This window comes from Cyprinus carpio, chromosome B3, assembly GCF_018340385.1.
Source record: "Cyprinus carpio isolate SPL01 chromosome B3, ASM1834038v1, whole genome shotgun sequence".
Taxonomy (NCBI): domain Eukaryota; kingdom Metazoa; phylum Chordata; class Actinopteri; order Cypriniformes; family Cyprinidae; genus Cyprinus; species Cyprinus carpio.
Window position 1 is genome coordinate 23,225,912 of NC_056599.1, and position 12,120 is coordinate 23,238,031.

The 12,120-nt window shown below is 37.5% G+C and overlaps 2 long non-coding RNA genes and 1 other non-coding gene across 3 annotated transcripts; 2 read left to right on the forward strand and 1 right to left on the reverse strand.

Moving 5' to 3' along the window:
- Window positions 1-1,980: 1,980 nt before the first annotated feature.
- LOC122136942 lies at window positions 1,981-2,070 on the reverse strand. The gene has a single exon (XR_006154428.1). It is a non-coding gene; the product is annotated as a small nucleolar RNA SNORD88 (small nucleolar RNA).
- Window positions 2,071-2,584: 514 nt separating this feature from the next.
- Window positions 2,585-3,979, forward strand: LOC122136553. Its single transcript, XR_006154223.1, has 3 exons — window positions 2,585-2,686; window positions 3,429-3,510; window positions 3,848-3,979. It is a non-coding gene; the product is annotated as an uncharacterized LOC122136553 (long non-coding RNA).
- Window positions 3,980-4,036: 57 nt separating this feature from the next.
- LOC122136551 lies at window positions 4,037-11,622 on the forward strand. Its single transcript, XR_006154220.1, has 3 exons — window positions 4,037-4,141; window positions 6,920-6,988; window positions 11,489-11,622. It is a non-coding gene; the product is annotated as an uncharacterized LOC122136551 (long non-coding RNA).
- The last annotated feature ends 498 nt before the right edge of the window (window positions 11,623-12,120 follow it).

Sequence of the window (12,120 nt, forward strand, 5' to 3'; positions counted from 1 at the left end):
TTTCTACTACACATCCTGTGTTTCCTGTTGTCTCATCTTTCCACAGTCAAATTTATCAACTCAATTATGAACTCAACTTCAATATCAGCTGGTTGTTGAACACTGATGAATGGTAAATATTACTCGCTATCAAATATTGTCCACTAGGTGGGAGTAAAAAGTCACACAGTTCTCACCTCTCTGACAATTTCAGCCGAGTGTTGAATAAAGGATTGGACCAGAGAAAGCAAAAAAAAGGTTTTTTCTGGTTGGGGAAAAGGACATTTTTTAATTGTTTGTTCAGTCCTCAAGCTCTGCAGCTCAGATTGTCAATATTACAACTTCTAATAATAGAACAGTATTCAGACACGCATGCTGAGGATACATGCATATTGAAGATCACATAGCCATTAAAGGGTCTGGGCAGTGTGGCCTAGGAAGAGGTCACGGATCACGGATCACACAGGAGCAACTGATGCAGTAGCCGTCCAGGGTGTGCAGAAAGCATCTTTTTTTCTTTTAAATTGAAGAAAAATTAACTATGAACAGATAAGGGGTTATTTACAGAATATATATGTGTATGCGATTATACATTCATATACACATATGAAGTACAAATGTTTTTAAGAAATGACTAAAGGTTATTAGAATTATAATAAAGATGCAGGAATTACTTTGAGAGCCTTGTGGTTGTTTACTAGCGTATTTATGTTATATGGACGTTTTTAAACCTTATACAGTTATTGTACATTTACACCCAGCCAAAGTGTTATTGGAAAAGAGGAATAATAAAAAGTTTATTTAGTACATCTTTAGGCAATTTTAAATAAGCGTTTGCATAATACACACAAGCGAAAGTAACAGGTAATTTTACACAAATTCGCTGCTTCTTTGTGATGTGTAGCTTTCGCAGTGATTGTTGCATGTTTTGTGGTAGCTATGCTAGCTTTGTCCCGAGTAATGAAGCTAAAAATCGTAGAGGTCTTACACAATAGCTGGCTTTCGAGCATCTTGTGCGCATTCCCAGCAGGAACGTAAAACGATTTTAAGAGCCAGCTCTAAAACATTAATATACGCTCAAGGAAAGCAATGCACTATATTAAGAATCAAAATTAATATTTTTTTTTCCTTTTAGTGTGTCTTTTACGCGGATTCTGAACGGCGGAAAGAGGTTTACATATTTCTCCTTCAATCTTTACCGTCTTATGCGACCCCCCGGAGACTGGGCCTCGTCCTGCTGCTCATTTTTGTTTCTCCTACTGTCATCTCTAACCATACTGAGCTTTTTCAAAGAAAATTCTGCCAATTACGTGCTCACTTGTGGTTTCCCGCAAAAAATTTTCTACATCCAATGAACCAATGTGTGCATTACGAAAGGGGACTACACAAAGACTGATTTAATGATTTGCAACGGGTTAAACTCTTACACTGGCTACCTGCAATTCAGAAAAATTCAGGACCGCTTTTTAATGTTAAAGACCGCCAAATCACGATCACGTGAGGGGAAGAGACAGCTACGCATCTTAGATTTGTTGAAAAATTAAAACACCTAAATCAAGTGTAAACTAAGTCAAACGGGGTTGTCACTTTTCCTCAGTCTTATATTTCTAGATCATTTCTCGCCACTTTTAGCCAGCTAACAAGTTACAGATTAGATTAAGCATTTATTGTAATGCAGCATAATACACTGACAATTTTCGTACACTAGTTTAACAGCACTTTCCAAATCAATCTGAAAACTGCAACGATGGTTTCAGGGTCTCATTTAATGGTAAATCAAAAAAAGGAGCAAACTTACACTAAGTACATAAAACAGAGCTATAGATTTACACAAAGATAACAGCATTTGTATTGTGGAGGGGGAGAATTTCACACATCAAGCAGTACTTGTAGAAACCAGGAAGCTCGTCCACAGGCCAGTCACACAGATCCACTCTGTAAGGAAAGAGTCAGTGTGATTACTCGTGTCGCACTTTATTCCTTTAAAGTTTCGTTTCAACAGCACTTCTCAGATTCTGCCATGTCAGGAGCAGAACTGCACTGTGTCTTCACATGAGTTCAGAGCCCAGTGCTAAAACATCACAGAAGCACTTCACAAACCGTGATATGTTTTAAAGCGAGTCAACTGCATCTCACCTCAGAGCAGCAGTGCAGCGTCCACTCGGTCTTCCTGCCAGAGAGAGAAAAACAGACAGATGTCCACAGGTAAGGCTAACATGAACAAAAGCTTTGTTTGAACTACTCACCGCGAACGCACCTTAAAAATAATTTGAGAGGCAATAATCTTATTCATGCAAATAACTACCATAAGCACACCACACGCGGTTCATCATCTGCGCGCCACGTGGTGACGGGTAGCGCTTGACTAAACTACTTAAAATACGCATTAACCTATAGTAGTCTTATCATTATTAAGACACAAATCCCGTATTGTAAAACAACAAATACGCTACATGATTAAGAATTAAACCAAAAAAACATACACTTACCCGCACATATCACACAAGCTTCTTCTACGACAGAATGAGGGTGAGGGGCTTTTCCGCCCGCAATGTGGCGGTTTATATATTCTGAGTAGGACCTCCCTTTAGGCGTCCGTTAATAGCGCCTTTACAAAATTCAAGCAGACATATGGTGCAGTAATGAACTTAACGTTAAAAGTGATGTTTTTCCGTAACTCGCCAAGAAAACTTTCTTAAAAAACAAGGTTTTTATTCTTGCTAGATATTTTGGCTTTGTTATTAATTTAATTCAATGCTATTTTTTTATTATTATTTTTTTAAAATTGTACATTTCCAAATGAAATTGTAAATTTGGAGTAGTAGTTTGGGATTTAAACAGTTTTGCTTGGTTCATCAAGAGCTGTATACTTTTAAAGCTATTTGTATACACAGACAGGTTTTGGACCTTTAAAAGCAAGAAACAAATCACTGGATCAATAGACACTATACAGTCTTTTACGATATTTCTAAACTTTATTTGAACTTATATGTATTTTTGTTTATTTATTTAAAATATAATAATACTGTATGTTTTTCATATAATTTATATATATAGATATATATATATAATATATATATATAATATATATATATCTATATATATATATATATAGTATTGTTTTATAGCAGCTAAATGTAATACAGTAAATATGTAAAATGTGATGTGATTCTGTGCAAAATGGTGAGGGTAGGTATATTTGACACCGATTATGACCACGTTGTCATAAAAATAGAACAGAGATGGTTTATTATTAATTCTCAAAATGCTATTAGGCTACTATTCCAGAGACTATAAAAATATAACTGAACCATGCATGCAGAGATATTTGGGATGGGCTCTTGTCAGTGTGTACAACAGCTGCCATATTTGTAATACTGAGTCACAGAGCTTTGTTCAACACAATCTGAGGGTCTTCTCTCGTCTCCCCCTCCCTTTCCCTCCTTAAGAACCACTGGATGTGCCAGTGCCAGGCAGCTGTTGTGTGGACCCCGGAGACCATGGGAATTAGGAGATTAAGCCATTTTTGAGGTAAATTGTGTTAGAAATAAATGTATTGGTTATACAAAAGTCAACAATTCACAGAATATGATCACTTTACAATAACGTTACCATTAGTAAACCTAACATTAGTTAACACAAATAATAAAAGAACAACAGTTCCGCAGCATTTATTAATACATTCTTAAACTCGAAAGTTGTATCTGTTAACATTAGTTAACACACTGAATTGACATGAACATGACTAAGCTGTCTGGACTGAACCCACTTCATTACCACTTTACTGTGAGGAGCAACTCTGTGTTTAAATGAGAGCGAAAGAGAGAGAGGGAGAGGGAGGAGTGTTGTCATGTAGTATGATCCACAGAGCGAAAAGTCTGGTCGCCCACAACTGCTTCGGAAAGAGGGGGATCTGGAAAGAGGGAGGAGAGGAGAGAAAAGAAAGAGGAAGGAGAAAAGAAAGTGACAGGAAGCCACCTCATTAAACACTGACAGCGGGGTCAAAAGACAGAGAGGGAGAAGAAAAGAGTGTGTCCAGAACACACCACAACCATATGGTGGTCCCTTAGAAGTGGAAAAGCCAGAAGAAAAGGGGTGGTCTGTTACTTCAGAAAAGAAAAAGTGTGAACTAAAAGGAAACTTTCCCTGAAAAAGTTAAGAGGTGAGTCTATTGTGTTCTTTTTTCATCTATCCTACTTTATTTGCTCATATGCTTGTGTCAGGTTAGATCACATTGCATTGATGAGTTCTGCAGAATTCATATACTATTTCTGTCTGATGCATTCATAAGTTGCTATATATTTCTTCAGTGTGTGTTGAGTTATGTGTGACACTCAAAACGGGGACAGGGGGAGGAGAGAAAAAGAGAGCCAGGGTGGGTGAGGGTGTATGGGGGTTTGAGGGGCTTTGAAAAGGGGGAGAAAAGAGAAAATAAGAGGAGAGAAGAGGGAGAATCACAGCAACGTCATGAAGATATTTTTCAGAGAAATGGGTAATTTCCTCCTCTCCAGTTACAGGATCTTTCAAAACTTTCAAACAGTTTTTGATCTCCATTTTGAATGTACTATTTTGTCCTTTTCCAAAAATGCTATTCTTTATAACATGCAATTTCTATGTGTTGTTTTTCTTAGATGTTTAAGAGTACCTCTACTGTTCAGTCTCCAAGTAGGGATCATTTTATTCAGTCAAGCAGATTTGTTCGTCCTTCTATTTAATTGTACATAAAATTGCAATTTTATTCTGGGTTTATGAGAATAAACAGAGATGGGTTTATGAAGATTTAAAACTCCCTGGAGACTGTTAGGCTAACTTCACACAAAAGATAGAATTCAAACAGACAACAGTGGAAAAAATGAAAATACTGTTATTACATAATCACCCTCATGTTGCTTCAAACCCGCATAACTTTCTGTCTTCTTTGGAACAAAACAGGGAAAATTTTGATGAATGTCGTTGATTTTTTCATGCAGTTGTGAATGCAGGTGAAACCATTTAATCTTCTAAACTTGTGTAAAAGTGCATTATTTATTTATATTTATTATCATTTTTAATCAAAATGTCAAATCTAAATCTTTTAGTGCATGACAGAATTTCTCCAATCACTGAGTCTGCATAAACCCAGCCTCTTCCTTACAGTTCAACAGAAATCTGCATCAATCTTTTCAATCTGTTTCACTCTGATGCATGGCACAAAATTAGAAAAGATCTGCCATTACTTCCGTTACATCGCAACTTTTAGAACTGGATCAGTCTGGTTTATGAATGATTCATTCAGATGTTTTCCCCCCTAACTAAATTAACAATTTATTCCCAAAAAACTTAAAATAACATACATGTCAGTCTGTTCCTCACACAAAGCTACAGAATACTTGAAACATACTGTAAGAACCAAATAAACCAATTTTATGGTGCTTTTGGCTTTTATAAGCTTCATTGGCTGTTCGACAAACCACATTTTTTGCCTTAAACAAAAAAAAAAAAATCAAATAGAATTAAAAGAACAAGAGCGTTAGAAATTAAAGAGAATTTTCATTTTTGGGTGAACTGTCCCTTTAAGCTCATCCCTGCTCATATTCTCTGAGAGCACAAGACTGTCTGGAGGGAGAGGAACAGAGGGGGAACAGGAAGTGAGGTTAAAGTTCAAATATAGAGTGATTTTACTATACCCATGACCCCTGCAGTGGGAAAGGCGATAGGAAGAGAAAATGTGGACGATGAACTCTCTGAGAGGGAAAGAGAAAGTAGAAAAGACAGACAAATAACAGCTTGTTCATGCACTTCCCTTCTGTCATCTTGTTCTCTCTCCATGTCTTGTGACAAAATGTGGTTTATTGCATTTACAGAAACAAATGGCTACAGGCATGTTGTGCTGTCTGTAGCATGTGTGTTCAGGGCAGCTCAGACATGCGCCTGTGTTTGCAAGCATGTGTGTCAAAGAGCTCATCAACATGTGTGGTTTCAGAAGAGAACTAGTTTATTTGTGTGTGTTTGAGTATGTGTTAGTGTTGGTGAACTTTCACCCCATGTTTATTTTGGGATGGCTCAAATGTCAAAGCCCAGCGCTCTGGATCACGGCAGATAGCAGTGGAGAGTATTAAGCACTATCTGTCTGTCTATAACCCACTTCAACACTCGCATCTGCTTTGAGTCATTTCATTTTTTTTTAATCCAGAAAGCTCTTTGATCCTCTGTTAACAACCTTGTATATAACTATCCTCCTTTCTTCAAGAACTAGACTTAAAGGGCATTAAACTTGTTTGTTGGAGCCACGCACTTTCCGATGCAGTTCGTAAACTGTAGTTTAAATAGAAGAAAGCTTGTAAAGCACAACACCCTCCAAGCCATGCTATTAGACACAGTACGCGATTCAGCTCTGTCACACATATCTGACTGTTGTCTGCCTGTTAAAGACAAAGCTAGAAATAAATTCCAGCCATTTGTCCCTCTGACATGTCAAATAGAGAGTACTAGCCCAAACTACTGACCTCTAATTCTCACAGCTAAACAAAGAAAAATAATTCTAACTTTGTTTTGTTTGTTGCACTATTTGATGCACCAGGCATTTTTGACTTGGACCGACACCTAGTGGTGTGGATGCAGCATCATGCAAAAACAGATGTTTTTAGTTATCAGTGCCGCTGTAGAAATGTAATATACGTTAGTCAGCAAGAATAAATTTATTCCACAAATGAAAGTATGCAGTAAAGGGGGTTACTGAGGTAAAGTGACTAGTATTTTGCTTGTCATGTGATCTCAACATGGCAGCTTCCATGAGGCGACCGCCCATGTAGATTAAAAACTCTGCGTGGTCATCTCATGTTAACTATTAACTACTTTTACTTTTTCAAAGGAACTATTAACTACTTTTACTACTATTAACTGTTTTTAATGAGGAAAATGAGTGCACCTTTAAATGCTGCTTGTCATATCTCTGTTCCAGACTCCATCATGTCAACGCTCTCGGCAGAGACGGGCCCCTGAGGATGCCAACAATCAGAGCTTCTGGATGGTAAGTGAGAGGGGGAGGAAAAGACAGCAATGACTCAGACTCATACCCATCCGCTTCTGCTTTATGTATGCATTAGCAGAAAGAAATGCATGTGAATGATGTAGCTTGACTTGGTTTTAATCAGCTAAACAGCTGGAGCAACAATAGATGACAAGATTTGTTTGGACATTAAGTGGAACGCTTCATAAAAGCTTCTGAAACACCCTACATTAGCCAAATGAAGATTAATATTTGAGTGAAGTCTATTTTACTTCTTTGAGACTACTGCAGCATGTTTTATGGTTCTTTAACCTTTAATCTCAGTCTATAAATTTCATCCATTGTGCCTCCACCCATTTTAATTAGCTCAGCTTTTGTCTCTCAGCTCCCTAATTGGTTTGCTTCTCTGCTCTCCAGTGCTGCTGGGAATCATGCAGAACACAGGGACTTTTAAATAAATGTTGTATTTTTCAGACTGTAGCAATTCTGTAGTATTTTCACATTTGGCAGGTTCAGATGTCTTTCTGTGTTAAACTTTAATCACCCTATGAGCAAAAATGAGGTGCATTTGCTCATGCGTCGAAATGTTAACATTTAGTTTTCTGTTTTATATTAGTGCAGTAGTTAACATATTTCTAACAGGTTCTTGTGATACTAATAATGGTAATTATGCAGTGATGCTGTATATATAATTACATATAGGCACTATTAACTGTCATGCTCATGTTCAAACATACAATATATTTAGTAAGAAAGTAAATAGCAAGCTGCTATTTAGCAGTTGCTTTTATCCAAAGTGATTTACAGTATCCTTATTACAGAGATGCCCCCCTTGGGGCAAATTGATGTTACAGTAGTTCCTCACACATAGGCCTACACTTGTTACTGCATCACACTGAAGAAGACTTTCTCTTCACCACTGTTGTCTTTATTTTGAGTAATGCTATTTTCTTTCCCCTAAGCCTATTGGAAAACCCAAAAGAAAAGACAGATTTTCATTACAATATTATTGAATCTGTTTATTAAATGTGACCCTGGAGCACATAGCCAGTCTTAAGTCGCTGGGGTATACAGGTGCTGGTCATATAATTAGAATATCATCTAAAAGTTGATTTATTTGACTAATTCCATTCAGAAAGTGAAACTTGTATATTATATTTATTCATTACACACAGACTGATATATTTCAAATGTTTATTTCTTTTTATTTTGATGTTTATAACTGACAAACTAAGGAAAATTCCAAATTCTGTATCCTCAGAAAATTAGAATATTGTGAAAAGGTTCAATATGTAGACACCTGGTGCCACACTCTAATCAGCTAATTAACTCAAAACACCTGCAAAGCCTTTAAAATTGTCTCTCAGTCTAGTTCTGTAGGCTACACAAATCATTGGGAAGTCTGCTGACTTGACAGTTGTCCAAAAGACGACCAGTGACACCTTGCACAAGAAGGGCAAGACACAAAAGGTCATTGCAAAAGAGGCTGGCTGTTCACAGAGTGTCCAAGCACATTAATAGAGAGGCGAAGGGAAGGAAAAGATGTGATAGAAAAAAGTGTACAAGCAATAGGGATAACCGCACCCTGGAGAGGATTGTGAAACAAAACCCATTCAAAAATGTGGGGGAGATTCACAAAGAGTGGACTGCAGCTGGAATCAGTGCTTCAAGAACCACTACACAAAGACGTATGCAAGACATGGGTTTCAGCTGTCGCATTCCTTGTGTCAAACCACTCTTGAACAACAGACAGTGTCAGAAGCGTCTCGCTTCAAAAAGGACTGGACTGCTGCATGAGTAGTCCAAAGTTATGTGCTCTGATGAAAGTAAATTTTGCATTTCCTTTATATATCAGGGTCCCAAAGTCTGGAGGAAGAGAGGAGAGGCACACAGTCCACATTTCTTGAGGTCCAGTGTAAAGTTTCCACAGTCAGTGATGGTTTGCGGTGCCATGTCATCCGCTGGTGTTGGTCCACTGTGTTTTCTGAGGTCCAAGGTCAACGCAGCCATATACCAGGAAATTTTAGAGCACTTCATGCTTCCTGCTGCTGACCAACTTTATGGAGATGCAGATATAATTTTCCAACAGGACTTGGCACCTGCACACAGTGCAAAAGCTACCAGTACCTGGTTTAAAGACCATGGTATCTCTGTTCTTAATTGGCCAGCAAACTTGCCTGACCTTAACACCTGAGCAGTGCCACAGACTTATCGAAGAGGAAGATGCGATATGCCAGACCCAACAATGCAGAAGAGCTGAAGGCCACTATCAGAGCAACCTGGGCTCTCATAACACCTGAGCAGTGCCACAGACTGATCGACTCCATGCCACACGCATTGCTGCATTAATTCAGGCAAAAGGAGCCCCAAGCTAAGTATTAAGTGCTGTACATGCTCATACTTTTCATGTTTATACTTTTTAGTTGGCCAAGATTTCTAAAAATCCTTTCTTTGTATTGGTCGTAAGTTATATTCTAATTTTCTGAGATACTAAGGGATTTTCCTTAGTTGTCAGTTATAATCATCAAAATTAAAGAAATAACCCATTTGAAATATATCAGTCTGTGTGTAATAAAGAATATAATATACAAGTTTCACTTTTTGAATGGAATTAATGAAATAAATCAACTTTTTGATGATATTGTAATTATATGACCAGCACCTGTATTTGTAGCAATAGCCAAAAATACATTGTATGGGTCAAAATTATCGATTTTACTTTTATGCCAAAAATCATCAGGATATTAAGTAAAGATAATGTTCCATGAAGATATTTTGTAATTTTTCTACCGTAAATAAATCCAAACTTAATTTTTGATTAGTAATATGCATTGCTAAGGACTTTATTTGGACAACGTTAAAGGCAATTTTCTCAGTATTTAGATTTTTTTGCACCCTCAGATTCCAGATTTTCAAATAGTTGTATCTCCACCAGATATTGTCCTATCCTAATAAACCATACATCAATGGATAGCTTATCTATTCAGCTTTCGGATGATGTATAAATCTCAATTTTGAAAAATTGACCCTTATGACTGGTTTTGTGGTCCAGGCTCACAAATAGATTTATATTCTTTCTCCTGGGGGCAGTTGGCTGGTCCCAGTAAAGTAAGTACTTTTGGGTTTTACTATCATTTTTTGGAACCTAATTATAATTAAAATGTATTTTCATTGCAAAAAAGTAATTTTGCATCTACAGTAACTGAATATGCATGTAATAGTATCCCACATATACATTGTTGGTGAGTTTTATCTGATGAATATTTATGGAGTTTCCTGTGGTGATTTGTTGTTATTATCAATGACATCTAGAGCTCTTTGAGAGCCGTATGAAGCTGTTTAAGATTCTCCTCAGCTCTATTTAGCCTCAGCTCTTTTTGCTGAGTTGCCATCCCATCTGGAGCTTGGCCAGTGCTACGGTTTCGGGTGAAACGCTCCGACCAATGATGTTCAGTCAGTTTACAACAACCACACTGCTATTCCCTGCAAGGGTTTTGTTGCATGTCCTACCTTGTAATTGGCTGGCCGCTGACCAGAACTGAGCGCTGTAGGGTTTTTGTGTTCATCCTAGATGCTGTGATTGGTCAGCCACAGCACTGGCTGTAGATTGCTGTGATGAAATGCAGAAAGTTTCGGCCGGAGTTGAACGGGGTTGATTTTTAAATAGACTTGTCTTTTCAGTAAAACAGTTCTGTTGAAATATTGTGCAGCTTTGAGTCCAGCTGAATGTTATATTCCGTTTGACAGGGATCGTGTTATTTGTTTGATTTCTGTGATTCTCTGATTGGTTGGCAGGTGCTGCTCTGCAATCGCTCTTGGCCGGAGCTGAGATTCCTCAGCTGTTTTTACTTTTTTTCTCAGACTGGGGAAAATACGTGGTGCAAACCACAGCTAAGAGAGAGAGAGAGAGAACGAGGAAGAGCCAACAAAGAATAACACAGAAGGAAGATATAGAGGAGAGAGATGAACTGATAAAATTGTGGGGGAGCTGCTAATAAAATTGAAGAACACGCTCCACATCAGCAAACAAGACGCCCATTCTGGAAATGTCATTGTGTTTGCCCTCCTCCCTCATTCTCTCTCGTTTATTGTGTTATTAACAGTTAATCAACCCTTTCACTGCGCTGTCCATGTGATGCCCCACTTACCGTGGCCTGAATTCTCTCGACTCGCTGGTACTCGTCAAGTCACAGATGTTTTGTTTTTTCAGGGAATAATGTTTGAATTGTGCTCTGGTTTTCCACACCACATGTTGTCTTCAGGCGTTTATATTAGAAACAATCCTTACGCTATACTGATAAACTTGTCCAGTCCATAGCAAACAAACCCAGTGACCCTTCTGGAAAAGAAATGAGGCCAGTCCCTTAGAGAAGAGAGGGACATCTTCCCTGTGTCTGACAGTAAATGCCTCACACTTGACCTCTTAAACAGCCTATAAACCTTTATCGCCAAGTCTTTCATTTTCCTTTCACCCAATATTTTACAATTAACCTTACAGTTTATCCATGTTTTGTGTCTCAGCCAGGGAACTACCACCAGACAGTGAAGAGGACCGAAGATGCGTTCCAGGCGTGCAATGATATAGTGGCGTGTTTCCAGGAGAGGGCCAGGGTCGAGAGACAGTACGCACAGCAACTTAGTGAGTGGAGTACCAAAATGAAACCCCTACTAGAGTTCAAAATAGTAAATAATTGTAAATGATTTGCCACGTTTATTAAAGCATTGCTTCTTGCATACTGTGCAGTATGTACTGTATATTGCATGTTATATCACATTTAGTATTCAAAATAGTAAATAATTGTAAATGATTGCCACGTTTATTTATGTTGTCTTTTTATAACATTACAACAGTTCTAAGTAAAAGGGAATAAGCGAGAGAGAGAGAGAGAGAGAGAGAGAGAGACAATAGTTCCAAGAAAATGCTAAATGATGTTAAAATGACCTTATTGTTATTTAAATAAGTTGAGGAACAATCAACGATTAGTTGACTGATTCTATTATTGTGATTAAAACATAATAATAATAATAATAATAATAATAATAATAATAATAATACAGTTATTTTGAATTTTCAATCAAATGTCAAATTATTTTAACATAATTTAGAATTAATTAAAAAAATAATACTAGTGCATTTCTTACTGTATATTGCA